Below are 13,187 nucleotides of genomic sequence, written 5' to 3' on the forward strand. Positions count from 1 at the left end.
CTCTCTGCTTTTCAAGTAGGTGAAAATAAACATTTTAAAAAAATTTTTTGCTAAGGAAGAATGTCTACAGTCAGTTTGGAGCTAAATGTATACACTGAAATAAAATTTTACTGTTACCAACTTTTAGGTACTGATGAAGTTTTAAATATTTATCTGTGGCACGCGAAGATCAAGCGTCATAAAGTACATGCCAGAGTGTTCGATTTATTCCACCAACGTGTACTGCTCACCAGGGCCCAGGCACTGTCCTTGGCAGTAGTGCTGGGCCTGTGAACAAAACAGACAAAAATTGAGGATGGCAGAGTGAGAGCGTTCCAGCTTGCCCTGTGTCTCAAGAGTTAACTCAGCGACCCTGTTAAGAAATGACTTGCAGGGAGAGAAAGCAAGTAAAGAAAAAAATGGTTTGTCACTAAAATTCGAGATAAACCCAAGAGGTGATGAGCGTGAGCCAGCGGATCCAGATGGCACGTGAAAACACGCAGCGGCAGGGGCAGGGCCACGGAACACCGCAGAGGAAGCTGTGCTGGCTGAGAAGAGGAAGCAGAGAATACAAGTTTGATTAAAAAAAAAAAAAAAAAAAACTAGAGAGGAGCCATAGAAGGCCACAAAACACAAGGTAGGCCATTTCTGAGCCCGATCCTAGAGTGACCGAAAACCAGAGTGTCGTTTGAGGGCAAGCACATTCCTTTCTGCACGTGAGAAAGCAGGGAGCACTTTAAACCTTGTTGAATTGGGTTAAAAGCAGGGGTGGGGCCGATGGTATGAGTCTTCATACTTTACATGCTTATTTTTGTTGCAGTAAAATCCAGAAAACGTTAAAAGGACTTAAATAAATTATGCTAAATTCCCATATAGCCTTTTCTAGACATTTCTTCAAAAACAGGAGAGGGGTCTAGAAGTGAGGTAGGGACTATGGTAAAGACAACGCATATGAAGGTTTTCTGATATTAATTTGTAATTTTTAAATTATTGAGTGTCTATTTTCAGCCTGGCTTAAGAACAGGGAGACATTTATGAGCAAGACACACAGAGTTTCTGCCCTTTTGGAACCCATTATCTATCAAGGGAGATGGACCAATAAGCAAAAAAGTCTAATAGGTGCCTTAACAGAATTTCAAGATGTAACAGGTAAATTTCTTGCTCTCTGTAAGCGGCCACTTTGAGATGAAGAGTGGAGTTTTGTTTTCTTATCCAATATACAATGTTTGTCTTTTGGTTCTCTGTTTGCAGTGCTTCTCCTCGGATGTGTCTAGATGTGATTTTTCTATGTTTATCTGCCACATGGGTGGCAGAAGCCCAAGCACTTGGGCCTTCCTGTTGCCTCCCCACTGCATGAGCAGGAAGCTGAATCAGAAGTAAAGCAGGGGCTGGTTCTGTTGCACAGCATGTTAAACCTCCACCTTCAACACTGGCATCTCACTTGGGCACTGCTTCAAGTCCCAGCGGCTCTATTTCCGGTCCAGCTCCCTGCAAATGCACGCAGGAAGGCAGTGGAAGATGGCCCAAGTTCTTGGGCTCCTGTAGCCATGTGGGAGACCCAGAAGAAGCTCCTGGCTCCAGCCCCAGCCATTTAGGTAGTGAACCAGCAGATGGAAGATCTCTCTCTTTCTCTCTCTCTCTCTCTCTCTCTCTGTATTTCTAACTTTCAAATAAATACATAAAATCTTTAAAAAATGTAAAATAAGGATAAAGAAGTCAGTACTTGAACTAGCACTCCAATTTGGGATGCCAGTGTCATAAGCAACAGTTTAACACATTGCAACATGATACCTGTTTCTAAAATGATATTTAACACCCCAGATTTTGTTGGATGCAAATTCATGCCTACTGTCTATATTAAGAAAACAGAAAACAACCAGAAAATTGACATAAATGTTCACACTTTGAATATTCTTATTGGGCATTGATATGATAACAGCTTTATTGAGATGTAATTCACATATCACATATTTTAGTATTTGCACAGATATATGCAGCTATCATCACTGTGCATGTTATAGTATTTTCATCGCCTAAAAAAAAATCCTGTACAGTTTCACTCTCCTATCTCCCCTTTCCCGCTAGGTCTAAACAACCATGACTCTACTTTTTGATTTGTCTATTCTAGAAACTTCATATAAATGAAATTTTTCAATATGTGATATTTTGAGTTTGACTTCTTTCACTCGGCATGCTTTTCCAAGTTTTATCATGTTATAGAATGTATCAGTACTTCATGGCATTTATGGCTGAATAATTTTACATTGGCTGGATTATCCCCTCTTGAAGGACATTTGAATTGTTTCCACCTTTTGGGTATTAGGATATCACCACCATAAACATTTAAGTAAGTTTCTGTGTGGACATATGTTTTCACTTCACTTAGGAATGTATCTAATTGTTGAGTGAGTAACTTTCTGAGAAACTGTCAAGTTGTTTTCCAAAGTACATCTCATATCAGAATGCTGGTTCAAGTCCTAGCTGTTCTGCTTCAGATCAAACTTCCTACTAATATGCCTGAGAGGGCAGCAGAGGATGGCCCAAATGCTCGGGCTCCTGCCACCCACATGGGAGACCTGGTTGGGGTTCCACACTCCTGGCTTCGGCCCCTGGCCCAACCCTGGCTGTTATGGCTATTTGGGGAGTGAACCAGCAGATGGGAGATTTCCCTCTTTGTTTGCCTGTCTCTGTAAATCTGCCTTTCAAGAATATAAACAAATCATTTTTTAAAAATTTTAAATATTCTATTGGTGTGGTATATGACTTTAATTAATTTTCAGATATTAAACCAACCTTGCATTTCTGAGATAAATTTCAGTTCATCATGATGTATAATTCTTTATGTATGATACTGAATTCTGCACACTAAAATTTTGTTTTTAAGACAAAGTGATAGGGGCTGGCACTGTGGCAAAGAAGGTTAAGCTTCTGCCTGCAGTGTGGGCATCTTATGTGGGTGCTGGTTTGAAACCTGGCTGCTCCACTTTCCATCCAACTCCTTGCTAATGCACCTAGGAAAACAGAAGAAATGGCCCAAGTGCTTAGGATCCTGCACCCACATGGAGAACTGGAAGAAGGTCCTGGCTCCTGGTTTTGGCCTGGCCAGCCCAGGCAATTGTGTCCATCTGGGGAGTGAACCAGCAGATGGAAGATCTCTCTCTCTCTCTGTATTTCTGCCTTTAAAATAAATAAATAAATCTTTAAAAAATTGTAATAATGTTGGGGAAAGGGACAATTAGTTTTAGAGGCAAATTTTGAGTATGTATTTCCAAAAAAAAAAAAATTGGTATTGATAATGGAGAAAGAAAGATGAAAGGAGTGGAAAAAAATGATTGTTGAGTCCTGCCACTCATTTTTAGTAAAGATGTGTTGCCAAATGGAAAGTCAGCTAATGTGGTGTTGTTCGTCACTTCAGAAAATGATGTGTGATGTGTGATGACCCTAATCCAATATCAGCTTTTAGTTATTTTAAATAACTAAAACTGTCCCCCACCCCCACTCCCATTGCTAACAGGCAGGCCTATCTCCTGGGCAACACAAGCTTGTTCCATTGCCTCCACTTTGGAGGGCCTTTCCCTTGTAGTAGATGAGCTATGAATCCTGCAGTCTGCAGCATGAAGAAATCCATGATACTGGACTGCCAAGTGGAGAGGAGACATGGGGGGTAAGACCAAGGATCTGACAGCCAAACCAAGGATTTTTCTTGAGTCATTAAGCAGTAGGCAGCCATTAAATGTTCTGAGTCAGGGGAAAGCCATAACAGAAGCTGTGTTTTAAGAAGATTAAACTGGCCCTAGTGCATTGAGTATGAGAACAAATAAATAGCTGTGGGGTGGGAATGAAAAGGAGCTTTGCAGAAAGAAGATTGTTCAGGATTTGGCATTGGATTTGATGGTCCCGGCCAAGGAAGGACTCCTGGCTGTTAAGGGTGGATGATTGAGAGGGGAGTGGCCATGTTAAGGTGTTTTGGAAGTCAGAGTTGGACCACTTGATGCCTTGGGCCTTAGCTGAGTTGAGGTTTGATTAGGAAAGTTGGCTTGCAGGCTTCCACAGTTGTCTCTGTGCATATGCTTGGGGGGAAAAACAACAGCTAAAACTGATAAAGGCTTGCAAGGAACGTATATTAGGGCTATTTGACTTGGAAAGAGAAAAGAACTTCCAGAAGGGAGAATGTTCGAAGGACCTGCTTCTTTTTCTGATGACCCAGTTCCTGGTCTCCAGCATAGCGGACTCCCTTTCACGGGGCACCAAATGGCAGCTGAAGAAAGCAGGGCTCGTCCTGGGAGGAGTGCCCCAAGCACACACTGCCGGCTCGAACCCCCGCTGTACCTCATTTTCATCTCAGGAGAACTGGCTCCGTGTTTTATCTACATGTGCTCTTGACTTTGGTAACTTCTGACTCTGCTCCCTGTCTGTTGAATACCTCTTTCCACAGACTCTGAGGATGTGCTCAGATGAATTCTTCTAATTTCTAGCGGAAAACTTCTTCTGCCTGCCCAGCCCCTCAGAGCCCTCCTGCTCAGGTTGTCCCCAGAGCCTGAACCAGAAGATTTGGCAGCTTATCTTAATCAGATAAGCAGCTTCTCCAAAGCCTCCCTCTTACACGGCTTATTGCAGTCACAATGCAACAATTTCCAATTCTCTTTCCTATTCTATAAGTAATTGGAAATTCTCATAAGGATTATGTTTACCTTGATAGCAACATGCAAACTTAACCTTTGAAAGTAAAAAGACCGACTCTCAAGTAGTTAGCTAAAAAACAAGAGTTTGAGGTTTTCGAGTAGTTAGCTAAAAAACAAGAGTTTGAGGTTTTCAGTTGGGTCTGTAACCCTGAGGACGTTTCCCTCAGGCGGCAGCTTCTTTCTAACATGATGGACAAGTCTGCTCTGTTTCCCCGGTGTTGAGTCACCAGGCTGGATTAATTTCCCAGGGTGTTGTGCTAATTATAGGTTAGTGGAGCTAATGGATTACATCAAAACTGCAGCAATTGGAAGAGTAGCAGGGCACTCGGGTTCTGCCCAAATGCAGAGCTATTTATAACTTCACAATTGGACGGTTACTATTAATTAGTCAGCATTGCAGTGACCCTCAATTTCCAAATGCGTCCACCATCATTTTCTAGTTAATCTCTCCCATCCGCGACGGCACCGGCTTTATAGGAAGGGCGGAGCTGAGGAATTACTTTGCCTGAAGTCATGTCTGTGGTAAAGACAAAATTACGCTTTTAACAGCATGAATAATAATAAGAAGAAAACGTTTGCAAAGTGCTTTGCCGTTTTTGAAGGATTTTTCTCCTGGGTTGTTTCACTTACACCCACTCAGCCTCTCTAAGATTTCCTGTTTGTTGGTTGAGGATAGCGCTAGAGCAGAGAGCTTTGTCCACAGCTGTCTTCGTACAATCAGAACTGACTGATGAAGTGAGAACTAACGGTGGGCACGGAGGCCTGAGCTGTATCGTCCTACCTCTCCACCGCTTCTTTTCATTAGGTTTTCTTGACATCTGAGGATCAGTAGAACAACCATACAGTCACATTAACCTCTTGTTTTATGAGGCTTTAATCTCGTTCTGTCCAAACCTGAATGAGGCCGTCCGGTGGGGCTGGGGGTCTGTGGGCCCCTGAGACCCGGGCAGAATGTCCTTCACAAGCAGGCTGCCAGCTGGGCTGGAAAGCCTCTCTCCAGACCTGCGGCACCTCCCCCACGACAGCGCTTGTGCTGCATGTGTGACCTGGCGGCTTTAGCTCACACCTTCAAGTTAGTTACACTCTTCCACCTAGAGCTAGCAGAGGAGGGGGCTGGGACCCAAAGGAGAATGGGGCTGTCTCCAAGAGACCCCCCCTGCTATCTCCATGAGTCCCAAGCCAATCAACATACATTATGTGAAACCCCCATCCAATGGGCACCCCCCATAGAATGACACAATGAAAAGATGGTGATGCCTCAAAAACCCTGGGCACTTCCGGAAAGCCAGTGTCCTGTTTGGGCACTCCAGCTGCTCTCCTCTGGGACCAGACGCTTTGCTGTCGCTTGCCAATCAAATAAAAGTTTCTGCTTCCTTGTAAATTGTTTCCTGGCTTTTTATTTCTATACTGAGCTAAGGAAAACTCACGAAACTCGCTCCAGCAACCACCCTCCCCTCCGTGACCAGTAACACTGAAGTGTGCAAATTCATAGGAGTTAGTGCCATTCTGAGTTAGTTCAAGGATTGCAGTTTCTGTGCTGTGGCTTCTGTTACTACTCTGCTCCCCCCGCCCCCTACCACCTGCCATAAGTAATGAAGGTCCAGTGACTTCTAACCTCCTAGGTGATGCTGATCGAGCCCTGGAAGTGCATTTCCCTGGCTTCTGTTTCCCTCCTGACTCTGACTAGGAGAGTCCCAAGACCCTGGGAGATCCCAGTGCCTGGACTGCCTAAGAGAGGAACAGCCACACCGCTGACCTCCCCACTTCCCCCACCAGCCTCTGATTTTTACCTGCCACCACCCCGCCCCTTATTCTCCTTGAAACTCCGCCCAACTTGGACAAAAGGAAAACTATTCCCAAATGCTATGGTGTTATGTGTTTGGGGCTCATTTATCCAGAGGAAATGCCTTCGTGAAGTACTTTAGATTTACTGAGGAAGGAAAGATATTTAGACCTTCGCAAATTTACACTGAAATCAGTGCTGCAAGGTCACATAACTGTGATGCTGCTGCATCTCCCTTGAAAACACAAGGTCTGATGAACCATGGTAATTTTTTAAAGACTTACTTATTTATTTGAAAGGCAGAGATACAGAGAGGCAGAGGCAGAGAGAGAGAAAAGTCTTTTATCCACTGGTTCACTCCCCACATTGCCTCAACGGCCAGAGCTGTGCCAATCCAAAGCCAGGAGCCTGTGGCTTATTCTGGGTCTCTCACATGGGTACAGGGGCCCAATCACTTGGGCCATCTTCCACTGCTTTCCCAGGCCATAGCAGAGAGCTGGATGGGAGGTGGAGCAGCCGGGACTCGAACCGGCATCCACATGGGATGCCGGCACTGCAGGCCGTGGTTTTACCTGTTACACCACAGTGCCAACCCTGAACCATGGTAATTTGTACAGTTTGATAGATGTCATCTCTTGTGCTGTTGTGAACCTAGAGCAGATAAAGTGTGCAAACCATACAACATCGCTCAGCTGCCTTCCCTTTCTTCTCTTTCCAGATTTTAGGGTGACAGAATCCAGAACAGGTGAGATGCCTGTGTGTGTTGGGTAGGAATGGTTGGAGCTGTAAATAACAGGAAACTCAACAGAAGAGCTTGAATACATAAGAGCCCTTTTCCTCAAATACCAATAAGTAAGTCTGATGTTGAAATCTTCTGGTTTCATTCTAGTGTGTGAGTACATTAAACCCATGGCCAATAGCTTTTCAGTTCTCTTGACCTTTCCCTCATACATACTGACTCATAGTTTCAAAATAGCTGCCACAGCTCCAGACATCACATTCATTCATATCTGAGACAGAAAGGAAGGGCAAGAGATCTATCTCGTCTTTTTATTAGGAAAGTAAAAAGTATTTCCAGACAACTATCTATCCCCAGCACTTCTTATATCTCATTGGTAACTCAGCTTCATGAGAAGTTGAGAAAATGAGTGCTTGGCTTTTCCAGCCTTTATACTAAAGGTAGACAGAAGTCAGGAAGGGGTCCTGAGCCTGCTAACTTGCAGCATTGCTTCACTGACACTTCATGTGACTGTCAGTGATTCTGCAGAGCTGAGGGAGGTAATTGGAGCCATTTAGCAAATTCAACTTCCTTCCTTCCCTTCATCTGACCAAAGCCCCAGTTCATAGTCAGTTCCCATATGGGATGCTTGGGCATCAATTATTCGGCTCTGAAGTGGGCTGCTGGACCTGGCTCATAGCATCTTATGGGGGCCTACTATTAGACTTCCAGGGATTTTGTAAGCCAGCAGCTAAACATCATTAAAATTGAATTATATGAATTTATAATTAAATAAGGTGCATCCGAAAAGATAATACCCCAACTTTGTGACTTCCTAATATTTTACTACTAACTATAGATGCTCATGAGATTGTTAATGTCCATTTTATCTGTAAAGCTACTAAAATTGGGTTGCTATGGAGCCAGTGATGTGGCATAGCTGGTTAAAGCCCCGGCCTACAGCACTGGCATCCCATATGGGCTCCAGTTCGAGCCCCGGCTGCTCCACTTCCAATCCAGCTCTCTGTTAATGCAACTGGGAAAGCAGCAGAGGATGGCCCAAGTCCTTGGGCTCCTGCACCCACTTGGGAGACCCAGAGGAAGCTCCTGGCTCCTGGCTTCGGATCAGCCCAGCTCCAGCCATCATGGCCATTTGGGGAGTGAACCAGTGGATAGAAGGCTTCTCTCTGTGTCTCTACTTCTCTCTGTAACTCTGCCTTTCAGATAACTAAAATTAAAAAAAATACATGGGTTACTGTGCATTTCTCCCCATCTCTGTGCTGAGTCACAGCAAGTTGAGTTTTAAAGCAGCCATGGAAGCATTTACATCAGAGAAATCGGCAAATGCTCTGATTTTGCCTGTGTGAGAGAATTGGTCGATAAACTTTCATCAGCCCACGACTGTGTGGAGTCCGAGAAAACAGTATTTCGGGGACAGGGTGCAAATGCACATGCATTCAGGACAAGAAGGTAGGCATATCATAGCGATGTTCAGGTCTCTGTCAGAGATCAAAAGAAAAAAAAGATTGGCACAGCTCCGGCCATTGCAGCCATTTGGGAAGTAAACCAATGGTCGGAAGACCTTTCTCTCTGTCTCTCCCTCTCACTGTCTGTAACTCTACTTCTCAAATAAATAAATAAATAATATTTTTAAAAAGATGAAAAGATAAACTAAACATTGAGATAAAATGTTTGTGAGTTTCATATCCTGCAAAAGGGCTCATAGCTAGAATACAGAAAGATCCCTCAAAATTCAATAGTAAGAACAGGCATTCCAGGTAGGAAATGGGCCAAAGACATGTACAGACATTTCTCCGAAAAGGATATGCAGATGGAAAGTAAGCCCAAGAAAACATGCTCAACATCCTTAAGCATCAGGGAAATGCAAATCAAAAACAAAAGTAAAGGGCCAGCATTTTGGCGCAGAGGGTTAGCTACTGAACACACTGCTCTCCCACAGAGTGCTGGTTTGAGTCCTGGTGGCTCTGTTTCCCATCTGACTCTGTGCCGTTGCTCCGGGGAAGGTAGCAGATGATGGTCCAAGGCCTTGGGCCCCTGTCACCCATGTGGGAGACAAGAATGAAGCTCCAGGCTCCTGGCTTCAGCCTGGCCCAGCTTGGGATGTTGCAGTCACTTGAGGAGTGAACCAGTGGATGGAAGATATCTCTCTCTGACCCTCTGCCTTTCAAATGAATAGATAAATCTCTAAAAAAATTTTTGACAGGCAGAATTAGACAGTGAGAGAGAGAGAGAGAGAGAGACAAAGGTCTTCCTTCCATTGGTTCACCCCCTAAATAGCTGCTACAGCCGGCGCTGCGCCGCTCCGAAGTCAGGAGCCAGGTGCTTCCTCCTGGTCTCCCATGCGGGTGCAGGACCCAAGCACTTGGGCCATCCACTATTGCCTTCCGGGGCCACAGCAGAGAGCTGGACTGGAAGAGGAGCAATTGGGACTATTACCCGGTGCCCATATGGGATGCTGGCACTTCAGGCCAGGGCTTTAACCCGCTGTGCCACAGCGCAGGCCCCTACAAAAAGGTATTTTTAAATCACCTTTATTTCTGATGGAGGCTGGTGTGGAAGTGTAATTTAGACTGTCCACTGATGGATTAGGCAGCCTTGCCCCGGTCTTCTTAGCAGCTCTGGCTTGAGTAACCCCTCCTTCTCCAGTGCCAGGAGCACAGAAGCACGCTAATGATTCTGTGCATGAAACAGGGGAGGCGTAAAGACTTCGATGGATTCCCGAGTTGGCACCACGTTAGGTTCCAGAGTAAGGCACAGAAGCAGGCTTGCTGATTTAAAGAAACAGGGTTCACACCGGGAACAGGGTGAGGGAGGGTAGCGAAACAGGTGGAAGACAGCCTGCAGAGAATCCTAAGCGCCAACCAACACACTGAGCTGCTGTTCAAGGTGAAGTCCAGGATAGTCAGATATCTTTTTATCCACCCACCCATGCATGCACCCAGGTGCTATTTTCATTATTTGGGGAGATGTGAGTGGTTGCTTTTTCTATGAGGCAGCTCACTTCAGTAATCCAGACAGGTGCAGTGTTGCACAATCCATCAGCCTTAATAGACCCTCTTGTCTCAAAATAATAAAGCACACCTAACAAGTCTACTGGTCAGCCGCTGTGGAGGGCCATATTAATTAGAAGTGGCACTGAAAAAAAAACCGAAAACGGTAGCCCCTGAAGTCCAGACCACAGCATTTTCTTTATGGAAAAATGAGTTTCCGAGAGCCAGATTGTCTGAAGCAGACAAAAAGTGGTAATTGTCAGCAGAATCAGAGGAAAGCTCGAGAACATGGACTGGACAGAAAGTGTGAGGAATAAGCCACATCCCTAACCCCAGCAACCTTGAAACAGAAAATGTGCAAGAAAGATGTAAGAGGCCAGTGTTGTGGCCCAGTGGGTTAAGCTGCCACCTGCGACCCTGGCACCCCATGTGGGTGCTGGTTTGAGTCCTTCTTTTTTTTTTTTTTTTTTTTTTTTTTTTTTTGACAGGTAGATTATAGACAGAGAGAGAGACAGACAGAGAGAAAGGTCTTCCTTCCATTGGTTCACTCCCCAAATGGCCGCTATGGCTAGAGCTACGCCGATCCAAAGCCAGGAGTCAGGTGCCATGCAGGTACAGGGGCCCAAGCACTTGGGCCATCCTCCACTGCCCTCCCAGGCCACAGCAGAGAGCTGGACTGGAAGAGGAGCAACCGGGACTAGAACCCGGCGTCCATATGGGACGCCGGTGCTGCAGGCGGAGGATTAACCAAATGAGCCACGGGCACTGGCCCTGGTTTGGGTCCTTCCGATTCAGCTCCCTGCTAATGTGCCTGGGAAAGCAGCAGAGGATGACCCAAGTGATTGAGTCCCTGCACCTACTTGGCAGACCTAGATGAAGCCCTTAGCTCCTGGCTTCAGTCTGACCCAACCCTAGTTGTTGTGGCCATTTGGGGGAGTAAACCAGCAAGAGGAAGATCTCTCCCTCTTTCCCTCTCTCTCTCTCTTTCTCTCTCTCTATCTCTCCTCTGTCTCTGTAACTTTGTCTTTCAAATAAATACAATTTTAAAAAAAGAAGAGATGAGTATGAAAGACTGCTTCTACTCTAAACCACCACCACCAAATTACCACACTGCCCCAATATTGTACACAGAAATGTAGCATTCTCTTGATGGCCTCTCCAATATTTCTCTATGTCTATATACACCTGGAGGTACAAATGTGTATACATATAGGGGACTTCAAAAGGCTCATGGAGGCCGGCGCCGTGGCTCAATAGGCTAATCCTCTGCCTGCGGCGCCGGCACCCCGGGTTCTGGTCCCGGTTGGGGCGCCAGATTCTGTCCTGGTCGCTCCTCTTCCAGTTCAGCTCTCTGCTGTGGCCCGGGAAGGCAGTGGAGGATGGTCCAGGTCTTTGGGCCCTGCACCTGCATGGGAGACCAGTAGAGGCACCTGGCTCCTGGTTTCAGATCGGCGTGGTGTGCCGGCCGCAGCAGCCACTGGGGGTGAACCAACGGAAAAAGGAAGACCTTTGTCTCTGTCTCTCTCTCTCACTGTCCACTCTGCCTGTCAAAAAAAAAAAGTTCATGGAAAAATGGAATAAAAAATAATTATAAAATATAAAAACTGGGGCCAGCATTGTGCCTCTGTTAAGCCACCACCTGCAACGTTGGCATCCCGTAGTGGACTGCTGGTTCAAGTCTTGGCTGCTCCACTTCCAATCCAGCTCCCTGTTAATGCTACTGGGAAGGCAGCGGAAGATGGTGCAAGTACCCGGACTCCTGCCACCCATGTGGGAGACCCAGATGGAGTTCCAAGCTTCTGGCTTCAGCCTGTCTCAGTCCCTGCCATTGTGGCCACTTGACAACTGAACCAGCAGATGGAAGAACACTTTCTCACTCTGTCTGTCCCTCTCTGTTACTCTGCCTTTCAAGTAAGTATTTTTTAAAAAGGCATAAAAACTCTGTGTCTCACCACAAATGCCATCAAGTCGAAGACACTTTCGTCAGAGAGGATATCAACCCTTTAGTCGATCCTTGAGGAACTGAGGGTCCTGGGAATTTAACCCTGTCAATGCAATCTTCCTTACATTATATACTGAAGAAAAATGGAGGCCTTTCGATTGTGTTTTAAAATTAGGAAACAAAAGAGGTCAGAAGGAGCCAACCCAAGACTTTAAGGTGAGAGAGAGAGAGAGAGAGAGAGATCTTCCGTGTTACCGGTTTACTTGCCAAATGGCTGCAACAGACAAGGATGGGCCAGACTGAAGTCAGGAGAGCAGAACTTCATCCTGGTCTGCCATGTGGGTGGCAGGAGCCCAAGTACTTGGGCATCTTCTGCTGCCTTCCTAGGCACATTAGCAGGGAGCTGAACTGGAAGCTGAGTAGCTGGGTCTTGACCTGACACTGCTACGGGATGCAGGCATCTCAAGCGGTGGTTTTAGCCTGCTATGTCACAATGCTTGCTCCTATTACTTGGATTAAATAATCGAATACTTATATAAAAAATTATGTCCTTTCAGAACGATGGTGTTAAATTTACCTGTTAATAATTTTCAGATCAATTTTATAAAAAATAGCCAACCTTTTATAAAGGATGTTCAGTCTTGTGGATCCTAAAGAATTCTCCCTGGACACCCCCAATACTCATATCTTCCCCCTTTTCCTGCATACTAAAACTTCTCAGAGGAATTGTCTAAGATTTCCTCACCTCCTAGTCATTCTTCATCCCCTGGCTCACTTCACGCATCCTGGTTTACACTCCATTATGTGAATGCAATGGTTGTCACTGAGGTTCACAATGTATTCCATGTTGTTAGAGCAACTGGCAGCTTTTCCACCCTCAGCTTGCTCAGTGTGGGGAATCCCACAGGAGCCCAAAAAATAGTCACAGATCACCACTTACCTGACCAGCAGAAGGAGGTGAACTGTGGAAACTCCACAGAGAGAAGCCTAGAGTCAAAAACTACCGCTATCTGGCCGGCGCCGTGGCTTAACAGGCTAATCCTCCGCCTTGCGGCACCGGCACACCGGGTTC

Source organism: Lepus europaeus, chromosome 5 (assembly GCF_033115175.1).
Source record: "Lepus europaeus isolate LE1 chromosome 5, mLepTim1.pri, whole genome shotgun sequence".
Taxonomy (NCBI): Eukaryota; Metazoa; Chordata; class Mammalia; order Lagomorpha; family Leporidae; genus Lepus; species Lepus europaeus.